Genomic DNA, 18,781 nt, shown 5'->3' on the forward strand with positions numbered 1-18,781 from the left:
GGAGGAAAATCAGGTGATCAGAGCTGAGTTTTTAAAAGATTTCTCTGATGCAAAGTAGAGACTGGGTTGGACGAGTGCATGAGCGGGACATGTACATCACTGCCCTAGTCCAGGTGAGAGATGATGGTGGGATGGACCAGACCAGTGGACACTGAAAATATATCTTGGAGCAGCAGAAGCTCTAAGCTTTCATCAGCCGAGGTGGGGGAGGGGGGATGGGGAGGGACAGAGAGAGGCTGCTTTAACCAGACCCAAGGGGCCGTGTGTTCCCTTAACACCCTTTCATGCATCAGGCCTGCCTCCCCAGCCAGGCTTTGAGGTACCCTATGTCCCCGGGCACACCGCTTCCCAGATCCTTAAAAAGGGGAAGTTTCGCCAGTATTGGATATATGACCGCATTGATATTCAGACCCAATTTCTTCTACCCAAGACCTGTGCTGGCTCCAGTCTCTGTGACGCATTCTCACTGCCTGTTCCAAAGCTAAATTCATACGAAAGGTCTCCGTTCAGTGGCAGCTTCTCAGCCTCCACTTCTAGGCATCTGACACACTGCCTCCTGTGTTCCTTTCTATAATTATCTCCTCCCAGTAAAACAACAAACCACCGTAATTTGCTTATCACATTGGCACAAAATTAAAAAGATATCAAGTCTCCATAAGAATGTAGAGAAAAGGCCACTCCCAAGCCTATCGGTGGCAGTGTAACTGGTGGAATTTTTTAGATGTCAAATCAATAGTTTCTCTCAACATTTAAAAGGTTGGCCACAACTCAAATCAGTGGGGAAAAGGTGAATCATTTTTTAAAACTGTTGTAATAGCTGGGTAGCCATCTGGAAAAGAACACATAATTTTGCATCCATATTTCCTACCTTACTCCAGAAAAATATTCTCAGTGAATCAAAGATTTAAACATTAAAAATGAAACCATAAAAATACGAAAAGAATCTATGGAGACAATGTAAGTATAGTAATTATGACATGAAACTCAGGAGCCATAAATGAACAGATTGATCAGTTCAGCTCCATACATTTTTAATTGGTATGACAGAAATGATGTGATGTAGCCATACGATGGAGTACTATTTGGAAATAAAAAAAGAAGGAAGCACTGGTACATGCAACAATCTCTAAAATGTGATGCCCAGTGAAAGAAGCCAGACACAAAAGACCACATACTGCAGGGTCCCATTTACATAAAATGTCCAGAAAAGGCAAATCTATAGACAGAAAAGTGTTAGTATTTCCCTGAGACCGTGGATGGGAAAGGAGAGTGACTGCAAATGGCATGAAAAATCTTTTTGGGGGTGATGGAAATGTTCTAAAATGGGATTGTGGTGATGATTACACAATTCTGTAGATGTACTGGAAATCACTGAATTGTACACTTAAAACGAGTAAATTTTATGACATGTAACTAATAACTAACATAGTTTTTTCTGAAAAACACTCTTTGTTTTCTGGTCCAGCCTACACCTCAACACCCAACAATGCTGGCCTGGTCTCTATTATCCACAAACAGTATGCCCCTGGCAACTTCGTGCCCAATTTGTCACCACAATTTGCCATTTCTTCCGGAAAGAAGTTCCTCCTGTCTGGCCTCTTTCTTGCTTTCCGTGGCCATGCACTAGGGCTAGCATTACCTCATGCCTGGACTCATGCCCTGGCCTGCTGTTTGGTCAGAGCGTAATGACAGCAGACCAGGCAAGAGACAGCCAGGGCTCAAGCCAGGGCCACATCCTCTCCCATCACTCAGAGACGGTGCCCATTTTTGTCTCCTGATATTGTTGCTAATGTTCTGAAGCCTTTCTTCTACCCCATCCTCTTCCCATCTCAACTCCTCCAAGACACAGAACCGGAGAATAACAACCTGGCTGGAAGCCACTATAGGTCGTGTTGACCAAGACCTTTTGTTGACAAATGGGCATACTGAGGCCCAGAGACACAACAGTGGCCCGGAGTCAGGCAGCTGATGGGTGGCGGAGCCTAACGCTCTCAGCAGCCTTTCCTTTGAGGGGCCTCAAGTCTTATTTCTCCCATGATGCCTTCCCAGCTTATATTCAGCTACCATCTTCCCCAATGCTTCAAGTATGGTTGAGCTGTTCCACACAATTTAGCATTTGATAATACACTGCTTTGAACGATCCGTTAATTGCTTTGGTTTCCGCTACCAGGATGTGAGCTCCTTGAGGACAGGGAATTATGTTTTGACTAATTTATTAGTTCTGCCGGACAGCGAAATGATTCTGTGCATTTAGCTTTGCAACACTGGTATTACATGATGACGTTTTTATTCAGCGATGTCTGGGACCAGTGAAATCCGCAGGTTTCTTGGGGCTCTACCCTTACTCCCTTCTCCTCTCACTTTTTATCCTGGGTGATCTCAACCACACACAAGGCTGCAACCACCATGCGGTACATCACCTCTTCCCAGTGCTCAGACTTGTTTATCCAGCTGCCTGCTGGATATCTCCTCGTAACCTCCTGGAACTCACCTCCTTGCTCTCTGCAGTCCTGCTGCAGTCTCACAAATCCAACCTCCACCCACCCTCCCCAACGTGGACTTGCCCCCTAGAAGGCTGGACTGTGTTAGGGACCTCCTGATATTCCCAGTGCCTAGCCCTCCGTACATACTGACAAATTGAGGGAATGAGCAAGTTCCTGGTCTGTTCCTCAGCCCCTGGTCCTTGGCTGGGGACTTATAGCAGGTGCCACCAGGCTAACTTGTCCCTGGGAGAAGAAGAAACAAAGCAGCCTTGCACAACCAGCAGAATATTAACAACCTTTGAAAGGGCATTATTATTGATGCCAATGGACCACCTGTCCTTGAGATAAACATAATGAAGAAAACAATGACACCCATTAGAAAGCACTTGTTCAGGCTTTCAGATCAGGACTTTGATGTATGATAAAGACCCCTGTAGGTTCCTCCAAGATCTCAGTTTCTCAGACTGGCTTGTTGGAGTCAGAACCTGCAGGTCTGTGGCTCTGGAGTAGCCCCCGAGTGCCTGCTGGCATTTGCTGTCTGGCCGATTGTGCGCATATGTGTGTATAGAACACACTGTTCTCCTTCAGAACCACTGCCATGAACTCCACTCACTGGTCAATCGACACTGCCCTTCTAGAACAACCTTCAGAAACACTAACACATTCTTTATCCCCCAAGGGTGGGTTTGGATTTCGGAAGCAGGCAAAGGTCCTCTGGAGCCCAATCTGATGAGTCAGATGGATGAGCAAGCTAAGAAATACTAGTTCTTGGTCAAAAATGAAGAACCACCATAAAATGAAGTTAAGAAGAGGGAGCTGATGCTACTTATGCCGCTGAAGACAGTCCCAAGCATGGAGTTCTGGAAAGATCTATGATCGCTGGCCCTTCCTTGGACTGCTGCACCTCCCTGGGCCGACGCTGCCCCTCCCAGAGCGCCCAGTGGCTGCCGTGGTGCTGCATCACAGCAGCTGCTGAGAACAAGCCACTTGCACAGGGCCTGTCCAGGAAGGGGTGCTCCTCTGGACACTGCTATTTAAGGTGAGGACAGAAATCACTGAAATTGGCATTTGGGCCTCTATCAGTCTAACAAGAGGCTCTTCTGATTTGTTTCCAAACCAGTTTATTTAACTCATTTTTAAAATAAAGAATTGAGCACCTACTACATCCCCAAGTAGTGGTCTTAGGTGTTGGTGACACAGCAGCGACTAAGAGACAAAGTCCTGCTCCCATGGGCCTGATAATCTAATGGAGCAAACCAGAAGATGAACAAGCAAACCAATTAATAGTATAAAGTTGAACAGTGTTAAATACTACTGAGGAGCAGGTAAGGGGTTAGCGAGTGACAGCTGGCAGTGGGGTCGTCAGAGGCCTCCTTTTGGGTAGCGATCTGAATGACACTCAGGAGCCCCCAGCCTGGAGGGCACAGGTGGAAGAAGCACCCCAGGCTCAGGGAACAAGAACAGACTCTCTGGCGGAAGAGTGTTGCCGGCATGTTGCCGAGAAAGCCAGGATGCCGGGGCAGCTGCCAAGCGGCATAGGGCAGGGGGAAAGTGGGAGGAGGGGAGGCAGGAGAAGTGGCCGCGGGGCAGGCGGACCCCACCTTTGCCAGTTACAGCTCTGCAACCACACACAGCTTTCCGAGCTTCCGTTTCCTCATCTGCAAAATGCTCTTTACCCTGCAGTGTGTCACGAGGACTGAAAGATCATCACCTAGGTAAGAAATCACCTAGCACTGAGCCTGCAAGCAACCACCATTCACTAAGTAGCAGCTATTATCATTACCATCAGCAGCAGCACCGCTGTTATGCTAACCTGAGCATCCTGCTCTGGCTGACGCGTCAGGGTGTGGAAATCATCTCCTCCGTTTTAGATAAATAATCCTACCCTTCCGTCAGCAGAAACTGCAGGGACTAAAGGGCTGAACTCGGTCTCCTTACAGACCCAGAGGGGCAGCCAGCAGCCTTCTCCCCACCCCTCCTGGAATCTCCAGGGCTGCCTCTGGGCAGGTTTCAGCATGGGCCCCCTTCCCTCAGCCAGGCAGTCCCTGGGCCACTGTCAGCCACCAGACCACAGGGAGACAAAATTGGACACACATCACAGGCTTTGCTCCCACTCAGCTTGCATTTGGGCACAAACTTTTGTTTGCAGGAACCTGCTATTTTGCAAACAGTCGCCATCACCACACCCCGTAGGACCCTAACTCCCATGGCACTGCTCAATCAGGGGAAACCCAGCGACCTGCTTTCAGGCTCCCAGTAAGAGATGGCTGCTCTCTGAACAAGAAGAGAAGCCCATTGAGGCCTGGGCCACACACGACTTCACAGAGCCCACAGGAAGCCAGAGATTCTTCAGGACAGCAGATGGCTCGGGCAGGGCTGGGGCCACCACCGCCAATCATCCTGGATCCCAAGAACACAGCTCCTGTGTAGACAGTAAACTAAGCCTGAAAGAGTTTGGATACTAGACAAGCTTGAGGGCTAATTAAAATGTAAAACGTGGTCCATGGGGCATAAATTCCTACAAGCCCAGAGGGATCTACCATTTAGTACACCAACCGAGCAAGGCGGCCATGTACTCAGTGGGTCCCCCGAGGGCTGTGAGCCCCGGCTCACCTCCCAGTATGCTTCATTTACCTCCTGATGTACTGGGCTGGGAGGACACGTTGGCCCCTGGTCATCACCATGGCCCTATGTGGTGTGCCAAGGCTTGGGGCAGGCACTGCTTCTGAGAGCCCAGAGCCTCGAAAGGGCACAAAGCGATGCATTTTCTAAAGGGTGCATAAGATGCAGAAGAGCAGGGGATAGGGGTGACAGACACAATTAGAATATGGAAAGATTAGAGTATGGAAAACATACTTATTGTTTCCCAAGGTGGTCTCTATAAATCTCCACAAAATCCTTCTGGAAACTTGGATGGTGGAAAAATGCAAGAAATACCGTGTCGAGGTGGGAGTGAGAGAAATGGTCCCAAGCATAACATACCCAGGTTGTTCGGAAGGAGATTTTTGTGCTGAGCAGCAAAGGGTTGGGATGAAGAAGCACTGCTGTCACCCTGCCTAACCCTGAACCCCAGAGGTCATGGTGACCCCTGGCTTAGCTCAGAAGTTCAATGCACAGACTCTGGAGTCAGCCAGACCCAGCCCTGTGACCATGGACATGTCTTTAAACCTCCCTGAGCCTCGGTTTCCTTCTCTAACACAGGGATACTCAGGGTACCTACCTCACCAGATGGCTGTGAGGATTAAACGTGGTAATGCACCTGAAGTACTTCAACCTGAATAAGAGGCCCCTGCAAGTTGTGGCTATCAGCCCTCTGAGCACATCTCTCTGAGCACCAGGCATTTTTCCTTGAAAGTCTTGCTCTCCCTCCGTGATGTGTATGATCTACGACTCTCTCCTGTCTGTCTAGTTGTCTGCACCTGTGCATCATCTTTGGTGTGTGCACGTGTGCATATGTGCCCATACGTATGTACATGTGTGCATGCATGCCTGGGTGTGCATGTGTGTGTGTGTGTGTGTGTGTGTGTGTGTGTGTGTAGTTGGGGGCGCTGGCTGTGGCCCAGGTGGGGCCCATGTGCCCTCCCTTGGGTATATGCCCACCCATCAAATGCCGTATAAGCTCTAGTCAGCCCACTCCCAGCCAGGGAGCGCCCCTCACTACACAGAGACGCCATGGCTATGGGCCATGGGAGCCACATTAACAGAGGGCAAGGCCAGCCGGCCCGAGGTCCAGATGGCTTGCATCTCGGCATCCTGGCACATTTCACAGCCCAGTCTCTCAGCACGCCAGGAGAAACACTGAAGGCTTGTGCCTCGGGTGGGGGCTCCTTGTCCACAGCACCGGGGCCACTGTAACTTCCACCAGGCAGCAGCATTTGGTACCAGGCCCTGCCTGGAGTGGGGTCCTCGGCCATTATGACAGCTGCCGCTGCTGTTGACACTGAAACAGTGACAAATTCATCCTTCTGACAAGATCCCTTTTAAATAATTCACAGGGAGCTGGGGATTAAGACACTGTTTCTCTCTGTCTCTGTTGAGATTTAAAACACCTCCAGCTGGGGTATTTAAAGAGCATATAATGGGCTGCCCCTCTTGGGTCTCCCCTCCCCCTTTCCTCCTCTTTCCCATTTCCCAAACTCACCACCCCCCCACCAGCCAGCACTATAACAAGGAGGCCCAGAAAATAAGAAAGAAAAAAAAGGAGGGAACCAGTGCTTGGCTGGTCACTATGGCAACGGTGGCAGGGTATTCAGCTGTCATTATCCCAGCGCCTCACACATGTGATTATCTTAAGCTGTCGGTTGAATGCAGTCCCCACTGCTGTCCAACAAGGCCTTGTCGAACAAGGCAGGGGCGGGAGCTGCGGGCCCCAGGCACCCCCCCGGCCTGGAACTGCTCTGCCCAGGCCTGGTCTCCATTGATGAGGAGCAGTTACCCCTGGGAGAGACTGATGGCATTTCCCTGCAGCCTGGAGGGATTTCCGCTCAGCACACATAGCCAAGGCCAGCACGCTGGGTTACAGGCCAAGGAGATGGGCTCTTCATTCCATGAGTGCAGAGAGTTTTGATTGAGTGTGGGCAGGCTGGCTGTGGCCAGCTGCAGCTGTCCTGGAGACAAGGGAGCAAGCCACGGGGGAGGAAGAGACTGGCCTTCCTAGAGGAGCTCCTGGCATCATTCCCATTCTCAGGGTGCAGGAAAATCAAATCTGACCTGGGAAGGGGACACACTCCCTTCCATCCTGTCCCCTCCCCAACTCTGGGAATGTGGTCACTGTGTGTGATCCACTTTGAGGGACTGTGGCTGCTGGAGCTTGGTCCTGGGAAGCCTGGGGAGGACTTTGATCTCATGCTTTTGCCTCCTGGACTTTGCTTCAGACTGCTGCTGGGCTGAGGTTCCCAGGTCCCCCAACATTCTCTGAATGACACGATCACTGGTCACCCCCCACTAGGAAACACCCCCCACTAGGTACCACCCTCCTCTAGGCACTACCCCCACTAGGCATCACCCCTCACTAGGCATCACCCCCCACTAGGCACCACTCCGGGTCCATTGTCCCTTTCAAAACTCTGCTCCCAGAATAAGCCCATTTCTGTAGATGTGCTCAGGCCGGCACAGCATGCAATGAGACCACAATCACCTGTGACTTGCCCCTGCCTTTCCTGAACCTGCATCTTGTGGTCAGTCCCCATGAATATGTGGCCAGCCACACGGAAGTTCCCACCACCTGAGGCACTGCCTACCCGGGTCACCCCTGGCTTGTTTCTCACAGTGACCCATTTACACCTAAACGCAAGTGTGGACCATTACCACTGACCATGTCAGTTTGAAGACGGAGCTCTCACTGAGCAAGATACGGCTGAATCTTGACTCCAACATCTTTCACGTGGTTGTCCTTTGTGACACTGGGAAATGTGCTGGGCATGCCTCTCTCCACCAGGAAGAGTGGTGAGTGGGACAGTACGTATGGTGATGAGGGTGTGCCACGACTAGACGCCCCCCATTCTGTTAGCAGAGGAGCACCTCACCCGCAGGAGCGGCTGGGTCAGCCGAACTGACACGGGGGCCACTGGATGGGAAACAGCAGCTCACGGAGGCCCCTCACCTCTCTCCCTTCCCAGGAGTCCTCACTTCCTGAGCATTTGCCAAGGCCTGGGGGCGGGAGCTGACCACAGGCTCCTCCATCACCATCTGGAACCAGCCATCCCCAGGGACCACCTGTGTCCTCCTCTGGCTCCCTGGCCAGGCCTCACCTGCCCCGGGAACAGGGCTGCGCCCTCAAGGCTCTTCCTGGGCTTGCTGCTCTGCCCCCAAACCCCACACATCACACAGCGCTTGCTCCACCCCTCCCCAAACAGCCTGCTTTAAAAAGCAATTCATGGGCGCTTAACGTGTGTACGTTTCACTGTCAAACCTACCCTTTCCCTTTGTAGAAAACTGGGAAACTTCTTCCTCTCCTTGCCCCCTGTTCTCTGGTTTCTCAACAATGTTTGACTCACCCTTCCTCACTCTCATCCAGGGGCAGAAGTACAAGTACAGGAGTGAGCTCTGTAGTCAGACAGGCCTGGGGTCAGTCTCGGCAAAACCCCTAAGCAGTCCTGTGACTTTGGATCATTGCCCCGAGCCTCAGTGTCTGCTCTGTAAAATGGGAGAAATACCCCCCTGGCTTGCGGGGTCCTGGTGAGAATTCAGCAAAGTGATACAAGTGATGTTCAGTGCCTGGTACACAGCTGGTACTTAATTAACAGTAACTAGTAGTAGCAGTAGTTATCACTATTCCTAATAAAAGCGCTATGAGTAATAACAGGGTGCACCCTCTGGTGGTATTCTCGCCAGAGCCACAGCCTGACAGAAAGACTGGAAATCTGATCTTGCATCTCAGGGGCCCCCTCACCCATCAATTCCTACCCTCATCCCGTGCAAGTTAAGTCCCTCAGACAAGAATCACTGAGACCACTAGCACTAGTCAGGGCAAGTGGTATTGACTAAGCTTTGGTGTTTCCAAAGAAGGTAAACACAATTTATGCTGTCAACCACTTTGTAAATAAGATCTTACATTACCCATGTGACAGAGGCAGAAGATGGGCTCAGAGAAGTTAAAGAACTCAGAGGAAAATGGAAATAAACCCAGCATATTAGATTGCAAATCCTGGGTTTGCTCCTTGATGCTACGGGAAGTACAGTGGGATTCAGGCCAAAGGATTCTTCTCCCTTGGGCCGTAGCTGGAGGTAAGGCCAAGGGTGTACCCCCAGGGCTGCCCTGTTCCCACACAAGCTTGGCTTGTCCTTCCAGAGCCAGAAGATCCATGTCTTTTGCCCACCCTGATGCCCCTTCTCAGTCCGTTTTCCTCCTGTCCATCTTCTCCAGGCCTCTTAACTCCGCCTCACCTTCCTTCTAATGCTTCGTCCTCCCCTGTAATGTATTTCTTTCCTTCACCAGCGAGACCACTGGGGAGCTGTGCGTTCGGGCTGTCAGGGCAACGTGCCCCTGCGGACCCCCCTCAGCTGCATCCTGGTGCCTGTGTCAGGAGCCCCGTTTCCTTCCAGGGCCCCGAGGGCCACTCCAGCCTTCAACCTGAGAAGACCTGTCACCAGGCAGCTGGTCTTCAGCCTGCCTCACATGTCAGTTGGAGAAAGGTTTCCAGGGTTGGGACAAGGGGCGTGCCAGGGATTTGCCATCCTAGGGGAGGTTTTAGAGAAAAGACACCTATCTGTCCGGACAAATGAGGGTTAAGCCTGCCTCTGAGAGGGGGAGGGGGACTGGGTGACCTCTGGGGTTCCCTCCCAGAGTTTGCGGACAGAAATATCTCCTGCTCCGCTGATGAATGAGTCTGCAAGGCATTTCCAAGAGCAAGAAAATCAATCTGCCAGACAGTAAGGTTCTGGTGAACCACCACAACTCCCAAAGTTCTTTAACACATCAACTTGGAGAAGCATCTCTCCCTCAGTCAATCTCTCTCTCCACTCCACCCACATCCTTCCCCCCCCCCACACACACATATATGCAGTCATACCCGATGTATTTCTGTTTCAGGAAGGCGGACCCCTGCAGGGCCCAAGAATGGGCTCTTGTCTAACACTCGTAAATTAATTGTCCAAGGAGACACACGCACTGTCAAAGCAAGAGACTTTATTGGGAAGGGGCGCCTGGGCGGAGAGCAGCAGGGTAAGGGAAACCAGGAGAACTGCTCTGTCACGTGACTGGCTGTCACCAGTTTTATGGTAACGGGGTTAGTTTCCAGGTTGTCTCTGGCCAGTCATCTTGCTTGGCCCATATTTCGTCTGACTCAGTGTCCTTCCCCTGGTGCGCGCATCTCTCAGCCAAGATGGATTCCAACGCGAAGGATTCTGGGAGGTTAGAGCAGGACATAGGGACTGGCGTCTCCTCCCTCCTTTTGGCCCCTCCCGAATTCTCCGGTTAGTTCTCACGGCAGCACCGTGTTCCTTATCAGTACCTCTTGCTTCGATGCAACTCGTGCAAGTGGCTATCATCATGCCTGGCCCAGGCAGGCAGTTTCGGTCAACGGTTCTCTAGCATTTCTGCAACCAGTGCAATGATTAATATTCTACTCAATGTAATAATTCATATTCTAACCAATGACACTGGTCATCTGTAACATTCTAGTCACCTCTCTGTCAAAGGCATACACGTGCCCACAGAAAAGAGCTCATATAAAAGCCCTATGACAGACAGCAACCACACAAGATGAAGCCAAGCAGAACTGTGCCCTTGTCCAGCCCACCTCTCCTCCCCTGGGATCCACCAGCCTCGGCCAACCCACCCCACGGCTGTCACACTTCCCAGAGCAGCGTCTGAACCCCGTGGAGCGCCTTCCACCTCCCCAGGGTCCCGCCCCGTGGCTCTGTCCTGAGCCCCCAGGCCTTTGTCTATCACTCTCTCTGTCAAGCAGGTGATTTTAAACTTCCATTCCTAAAAGACACATATTATATAAAAAAAAATGTTTTAAGTGCCTTGGGGTGTTTTGTTCCTCATTGTTTCATAAAAGTGACATTAATAGCCAGAGAAGAGCACTGCTGAGTGCAATTACAGAGGATGTTTCAGGTATGAAAGCTGTTTTGAGCCTGCTAATGTTTCCTAATTACAGGCCTTTTGGTAGCGAGAGAAAAAGATAAAGAGTGGGTGGGAGGCCCAGGGTGGGAGCTCTGACTTATCTCAGGGGTTTACCTGAAGAGGGCAGGGGAGGGGTGGGAAGGGGAGAGGGAGCAGGGAGGTCAGAGGCCCACCTGCTGGGAGGCAGGGCCCCTCCCAGAGGAGAAAGCAGTACTAATTCCTGGGTAACAGCTCAGGGAAAGGATACCACCCATGTCCTGAACTGTGAGAAAAACCTTTTAGATACCGAACCTGAATTCAAGGAACCCTCAGCAACTCAAGCTGGCAGTTCCTTTGGAAGCCACCCTCTGGAGACACTGTAGCATTTCACTGGGAAAGAGGGTACAGCCTGGTTGCCAGCAGGAGAGCAGGCTGGATGTTAGAACTGGCGCTTTCTAGCCATGTGACCAGAGGCAATTTAACAGCTGTTCTGTGCCTCAGTTTCCTCATCTGTAAAACGGGGCTGTTGTGAGGATTGATGCACGCACGCCTGGCTGTAAAGCACATGGGGCCTGTGATACAGTGTTAGATTTCCTCTTTCTCTGCCGAGCACCTGTTCAGTTCTCTGGTACCCACATCCCGATTCCTTCTGGGGAATTACTCCCTCCAGCCTGTCAGCCCAAGGCTTCTGGTGGGCTCAGCACAACACGGGGTTGGAACACAGGACCTGGGAGTACCATTCAGTACTTCCTGGATGCAGGGACTGGATCAGGGCAGGCACGGGAGTCAAACTGATCCAGTCAGGCCCATTCAGGGCTAATTCCAGGGCTTCTGCTGGGGGGACCGGGAGGAGGTGCTTGGTCTTCCCCAGGGGACACGGATGGATGTGGTTGTAGGGGCGGGAGCCTCTGCAGACTTCTTATGACCAAGAGGAGCCCCAGCATGGAGCCAACACCAGGGGAGTAGAGAGAGGAAAAAGGGGGTGGGAAGAGAGAGAGAGACATTGATCCTAAGGATCTGGACCAGCCACACATGAAGCCACATCAGCCACTGGACCATTCATTTACATGAGCCAAGATACCTTCCTTAAGATTGACTTACGCTTTGCTGTCCCTGGCCACCAGGAAGCCCTGACTGATACAAAAGTGTGGCTCCTAGCAATCAGCAACCAGGTCCAACGCCCCCAAGTCCCAGGCAGGGGTACCAGTCTGAGAAAGGATGACCAACTCTGTCCCGCCCTGCCTGCCTGCCCCTGGCATGGCCGGAAATTCAAAAACCGCACAACTCCATTCACAGAATCATTTTGCCCAGAGTTAAATGTCTCTTGGAGTTGCCTAATTTAGCTCAGACTTTTCTGTCTTAATTAGCATGATTGAGTCATCAAAGGAAGAAAAGAGAAAATCCAGACCTCCAGAGGGTGAGTACTACGCTAACACTTCCTGAGTGTTTACCCAGGAAAACTTTTCACCGACATGGTTTCATGTATGGAACAGTTCCCATCCTCACTCTGCTGAGCAGAGGAGGAAACCGGGACTGAAGGAGTCTGCATGACGGGCCCACGATCACGCAGCCAGGGAGCTGCAGGGCGGGAACGGGAGCCAGGTTATTTGATGTCAAGGCCTGAGGCCTTCACTGCTCCATGAACCTCTCACCCAGCAGACCAGCTAAATTGCAATTGATTTTGCTTGGCCTTGGAACGAATGGGATGTTATTAGGGTGGATTTCTCTCCAGAGCGTGCTGTCCTTATTCCCAGGAGGTGGGCAGCTGGCGAGGGTGCCTGGATCTGACAGACAAGGAGACAGGAGGCTGCCAGGAGGGTCTCCACATGGACAAGGAGGGCTGTGAGGGAGGAAGACCCCGGTGCACCGCTCTCATGGGCGTGCATCCTGTGTGGGGAGTTAATTTATCAGACACAGGCATTCAGATGAAGGTTGTTCCCTTCACACTGGCCTCCCTGGAAGCTCTCCACTTAGTCCAATAATCCTCCCATCATTTAAGATTTTTCCAGAACTGTGGGAACTGCTTGCAGAGGCATAAGGTGAAATAAGCTCATTTAACTTCATACACACACACACACACACACACACACACACATCACATCACATAGAAATACACACATATATCACATAGAAATACTCGGATGCACATATATACACAGACACATACACATATATATACATACATGTACCTGGATACACACACATGAAACACACATATCACATATATATATACACACAGATGCACAGACACATACATATACACATGTGCACACACACATGGAGCACAGGCACGCACACACTCAGCCTGTTCATCCTGAAGGCTCATCAGGCTTGGCTCCAGACTCCTTTTCCATCGTTCTTCGATCAACCTCCCCCACTTCCCATGATGAAGATTTGCCAATATTAAAGTAGAGAACAGAGCATGTCATGGGCTGTGAAGGTGGTTTCAAAGGGCAGCACAGATGGAGTTGCAGTCTGGAAGCCCGTGGAGCGCTCTTTGAAGGTAACTCAGGATCTGTAGATGGTCACACGGGGGCCACACATCCCACAGACACAGAAACCTACACATACAGAGGTCATTGGCCGCCCACATGCAAATAGCCAGTGAGCCCTGGCAAAACTCTGTGAAAGTAAAAGGGCTTGCTTGGATTTCCAGCAAGCAAGTTGAAGAAGCCTCACTATCAGAGGGACCCAGGCTCACCTTCCTAATCCACCACAGCCAGTGTCTGAAAGCAACTGGGACCTTCCGGTGGGTGTCCTCGTCTCCTCTCTCATGCTCATCTCAGGAGAGGTGGCTCCATCTGCATCACTAATTAGCTTCTTTAAAAAGATATGGACAATCAATTGGGTATTGAGAGGCCTACAACAAACATGCTAAATTGAGCATCTCCTAAATTCAGAACCCTGGGTTGAAGATGCAGGGAAGTATCATGAATGCTCCAGTCCTTCCTCATTTATTTGGTCAACAGACATTTACTGGAGCCTGTCCCCTGCTGGACCAGTGCTGGGCACCAGGGACAGAGATGAAGCTACTCCATTCTCTGGCCGGTGGGAGAAAGCGCACATCAACACAGGCTTATGGACAGTACATTAGAAGTCGGCACCAAGCCCTCTGCTTTAAGAAGAGGACCTCCACCACAGAGTCCTGGTGGGGAGGGGCGTCCAGGAGGGCTCCCTGAGGGGAGGAGAACGGAGCTGACACTTGAGGGACAGAGAGTGACGCAAGGAGGGAGGGCAGTGGAAAAGGAAAACGGTGGAGAGGGCCAGGCAGCATCTAGGAACTGGGGCGGACTGCTAAGATGGACCACGCGACCATGAAGACTAGCACTTACTGAGCTCTGCCGGTGGCCGAGCACAGCACCGAGGGTTTGATCACAGGACCTCTCGGAGCTCCCCCGCTGCCCAGAGCTCCTGAAATTGAAGGTCAGGACCCTTCCGGAGCAGGGCTAGAAACAAGGGTTTGGGAGAGGTAACTGAAGGCAGCCTGAGGGAGGAAGGTGAGGTCAGCAGGGTCATGGGTGAGGGTCCCAGGATGCCCTCTGATGGTACCTCAGCCCCTCCCTGGCATTTGTTACTTTAGAAATGTATTTGTTACTTTCTCCCTCTGCTCACCAGGTGGCCTCTGATTCGGGTTAAAACTAAAGGCTTTAAATTAAAGCTGCAATTAGATTATAAAGCAACATTTTGCCATTTGAACAGAAATACTTTCTGCTTTTGACACGTAATATTATAATCCACTTTCCAGCAATATAGCTGAAAACAATTTGCGGGCTATGTGTGGGTGGGCAGTCCAACTCCTTCCCACATCTGGCAGTCCTCAAGTACAGGGGTGAAGATACCTAGTGACCCTATAAAAGGAAGTCTCTTGGTCTCTCTCTGGGGAGCCCACCTCACAGACAGTGCACTGTGGATAGGGTTCATTGAAATGCCAGCTGTACCCCCTGGCAGAATCATGGTGCCTCTTCTGGATGAGGCCAACCCAGTTCCCTGGAGACCCACAGGCTACCAGAACAATGCCCGCCCACCCTTCAACATCTTACGCATGCATGGTATCCTGACTGCAGGGACCATCTGAGGCCTTTGTCCCCTTTCTGGGGTTGTGGGGGCAATTTCCTCCCCCACTGGATCCCAGGAAGATGTGGACCACCCACCCAGCCTCCTGACTTCTCAAATGCCCGGCCCTGGCCCCATTCTCTGGACCCCTTCATCACCCAGAAGTACTCTGTTTGTCTTAAATCTAAGCCCTGACTCAAGGCCACAACCTCCGGTCCTCCTCCAGTCTCACCAAGACCCTCATCTGGGCCCCCGTACTTTGTCACATGGTCAGTCCCTCCTGGCTTCACTCTTCTTCTCGTGGGGTCGATGCCACGCTGCAAGATGCCGACCCCCTGCTGCCAACGTCCTCAGCCCCTGACCCTCCAGACCCACCATTCTTGCACAGCCATAACTCAGGGTGACTCTGCCGCCAGGTACACCTGATCAGGGCCGTCACAAACACACGGCCTCGACCTCAGCTAGGCCCTTATTCCAGCCACATTGCTTCCAGACAAATCCAGCCTCTCTCCAAGTCACCAGCAGTGGCAGTTACTTCACACCTTTTCCTCCCTCCTAAAACCTGCTACTCAAGACTCCCTACCTCATAACCTGTGTAAAGCTATCAATAATGCCTGAACTTGTATGGTACTCAGTTCACAAGTAGGAAGACGAAGGTTCAGTGAAGTGGAGTAACTCACCCAAGGTCACACAGCTAGTAAACATCAGAGCTGGGATTCAAGCCTGGCTGTCCTACTCTGGATTTAAGCATTCTCCCTTCTCCGACTCCCTGGCTCTCAATCCCCTCTGCAGTGGTAGTGGCATGTGGGCAGGGGAAAGTATTTTATCACACACATTGTTTAAAATTTCTGGCCAATGCTTGTTGATAATACGAAGGAAGAAAGAAAAAAAAGAAAAGACTCCCCACCTCCACTCTCCAAACCTCCCCTCCAGCCTCAGAGAGAAGGTAGGAAGTTGAAAAACTTTTCTCTTTGATGGCTTCTGTCTCCAATCCTGAGCACGCCCATCTCTCTGAAGGCACCCGGTCACTGCACTGCCATTTCAACAGCAAAGGAGTCCCATCCCCTGAAAGGCACCCACGCCCACAGCCCCCCGTTCCCTCCGCCCCCCATGCTCTGTATTCTCTCTCCTCACAAGCTGCTGCTTCCATCTCCACACCTCCCACTGACCCTTCAACGCCCTGATTTCTGGCTTCTGAGCCTGGTCCCCTCTGAAGCCATCAGCACGGGTCACCAACAGGGTCCTTGTTACCAAGCCCAGTGGAAACATGCAACACCCAGCAGTACTTTTGCCCCACTTCCTCCTTGATGCCTCCTCCCTTGGCTTCCGTGAGAAGACCACCTCTTGGTTTTCTCCTGCCTCCCAGACCACTCCTTCTCATGCCCGTTTCAGGTTCCTCTTTCTCTATTTGACACTTCAGTCAGGTCACCCATCCCAAGTTCTCACCTCTTCCCCCTCCAGACACTCTCCCTGGTAGACTGCAGCCACCCCCTGGGCTCGCCTCCCACTCGTGAGGCTGCCTTCTCATTCCACTGCTCTGGAGTCACGTGCTAATGGGCCCCTCCCCAGGGGTGCCCAGGGGCACTTCAGCTTCAGGAGCTCAGCCCCCTTCCACCAAGCGTGCGCCTCCTCCTGTGTCCTCATCTCCAAGAACGACACCAGCAGCCACCCACTTGCCCAAGTCAAGAACTGTCAACAAATATACGTTGAAATACACGTAGTGAACTAGGTGCCAGTTTCCAGTGGTGAACGAATAGAGTCCAGGCCGCCATGGAGACCACACTGTGGCCAAAGTGGGGGAAGGGCGGAGATGGGTCCAATACTAACACAGAGAGATGTAAAATTTGCAGCTGTGAAAAGTGCTGTGAAGTAAAGCTCCCCGGCCCTGAGACGACCTGTGACGGAGGACCTAACATGGCTGAGGATGCAGGGAAGGTATCCCGAGGATGGGCCGAGTGAGCTGAGGCCTGAAGACGAGAGAGGAAAGTCAAGAACGGCTCTGGTTTCTGGCCTTCACAATGTGCTAAGACGGTGCCCACGTGTGCCGGTGGGGGAAGGAAAGGAGGGTGAATTCTGCTCGGGCCAGGTTGAGCAGCCAGTGAAAGATAGGGCAGTTGGATATGTGAGCTGGGCCAGGGACAAACTTGGGAGTCACCGGTGTGTTCACGGAATCAGAGGCAACTCTCCAGGACGAGAAAAGAGGGAGGCGGGGCGGGAGCTTGGGTGGCAGTGTGGTCCTTGATCCGCCCTCTCGCCCAGGCCAAGGGCCTGCCTGACCCTCCTGCTGCTCGCCCTAAACCAGACGGGCTCAGAAGCTGCTCAGGGCACCGGGAGAACTATCTGGCTGTGTGTCCCTGGGAGAAGAGCAATGAGGGAAAGGCCGCCGAGCGTGGCTGGTAACCAGGGAAGGGTAAGCAGAGAGCAACCCAGCCAGCTGCTGTCTCCACAGGGCATCTCTTGACTTTGAATGCTTCCCTAAAGGATGATCTTCCTTGGGAAAGGAGATGAGAAGCTTGAAGAAGACAGGTGGTGTGTACAAAAATCAAGGGAAAAATGAACCATAAATCACATCGTTGCCTCGTGAGAAAACATGCAAACCTTCAAACAACAACGTCACTTGTAAAAGAGTGGCAACTTCTTAATGTCCAGGCCACCTGAAGAGCTGGCACCTCGTCGGCTTTGCATAAAGTCCCTACTGGGAGTGGGAAGTATTCCCCAGTGACCCACAGTGTTCCCAGCAGGATTTGGGCTCCATCAGAGTGGGCAAGATGTGCCCCTGCTCCAACCCCTGCTTTGGGAAACACAGCTCATGCTAGACTTTGCCCTCCTGCCCCAAGGCTTGATGCCTGCACCTAAGGTGGTGAAAGTGAGAAACCAGGGGAGAAGGTGCAGGCGAGGCCACAACCTGCCTCGGGCCCTGAATCCCAGTGTCCCTAAGGCAGAAGTGGGTGTGTTAGGACTGGCAGTGACGTGCACCCCAGGGTGCAGAGAGGCCCTGGGCTGCAGGTGACCAAAGGTAGGGAGGAGAGAGGAGGTGTGGAGCAGCTAAGGGGACCTAGCCCACCCCACCCCTGCCAGCTTCACCCCCTTGCCGGGATGAAGTGTCCACGCACTTCTCCCGCCCTCTCCCTTCGTGATTAAGCCCCGCAGCGAGCCCAAGCCAGGGATGCGAATCTCATCCCTACTCCCCTCTCTGCCTCTCTTCTCCACAGTCCATCCATTGCCAAACGCTGCCAATGTCTCCTGCTTAGCTTTGCTCCAACTGTCCCACGTATTCCGTTTTAATTTGACGCTTCCGACCAATCTGAGACAGCTAAAAGAACCTCTTAAAGGCCTTTCTCTCAACTGTTCCCTACAATCCTGTCAGCAAGCGTGACAAGATCCGTCCATTACCTATAGGATAAATCCAAACTGCTAGCTCAGCACAGCGGTCCCAGTTCCCCACCCTGTGCCCCAGTCAATCCACACCCCAGCCCAACCTCAGCACTGCCCACACCCTGCCCTGGTCCAGATACACAGACTATCACTCTTACATCTTTTCATGACCCCTTCCCTTTTAACCAGCTATTCCTCCTACTTGGAATATCTTTCCAGTTCCCCATTCACTACCTGTCGAACTCCTACTCCCTCTCCAAAACCCAGCTCGCGTGCACCTTCTCTATAAAGGCTTCATGTCTCCCTCTGAAGTGCCTCACTC

The 18,781-nt window shown here is 51.9% G+C and overlaps 1 protein-coding gene across 1 annotated transcript in view; it reads right to left on the reverse strand.

Moving 5' to 3' along the window:
- EPHB1 (EPH receptor B1) overlaps positions 1–18,781 on the reverse strand; it is a 420,917-nt gene that overhangs the window by 270,246 nt on the left and 131,890 nt on the right. The window lies entirely within an intron of this gene.

This window comes from Balaenoptera ricei, chromosome 4 (assembly GCF_028023285.1).
Source record: "Balaenoptera ricei isolate mBalRic1 chromosome 4, mBalRic1.hap2, whole genome shotgun sequence".
Lineage (NCBI taxonomy): Eukaryota > Metazoa > Chordata > Mammalia > Artiodactyla > Balaenopteridae > Balaenoptera > Balaenoptera ricei.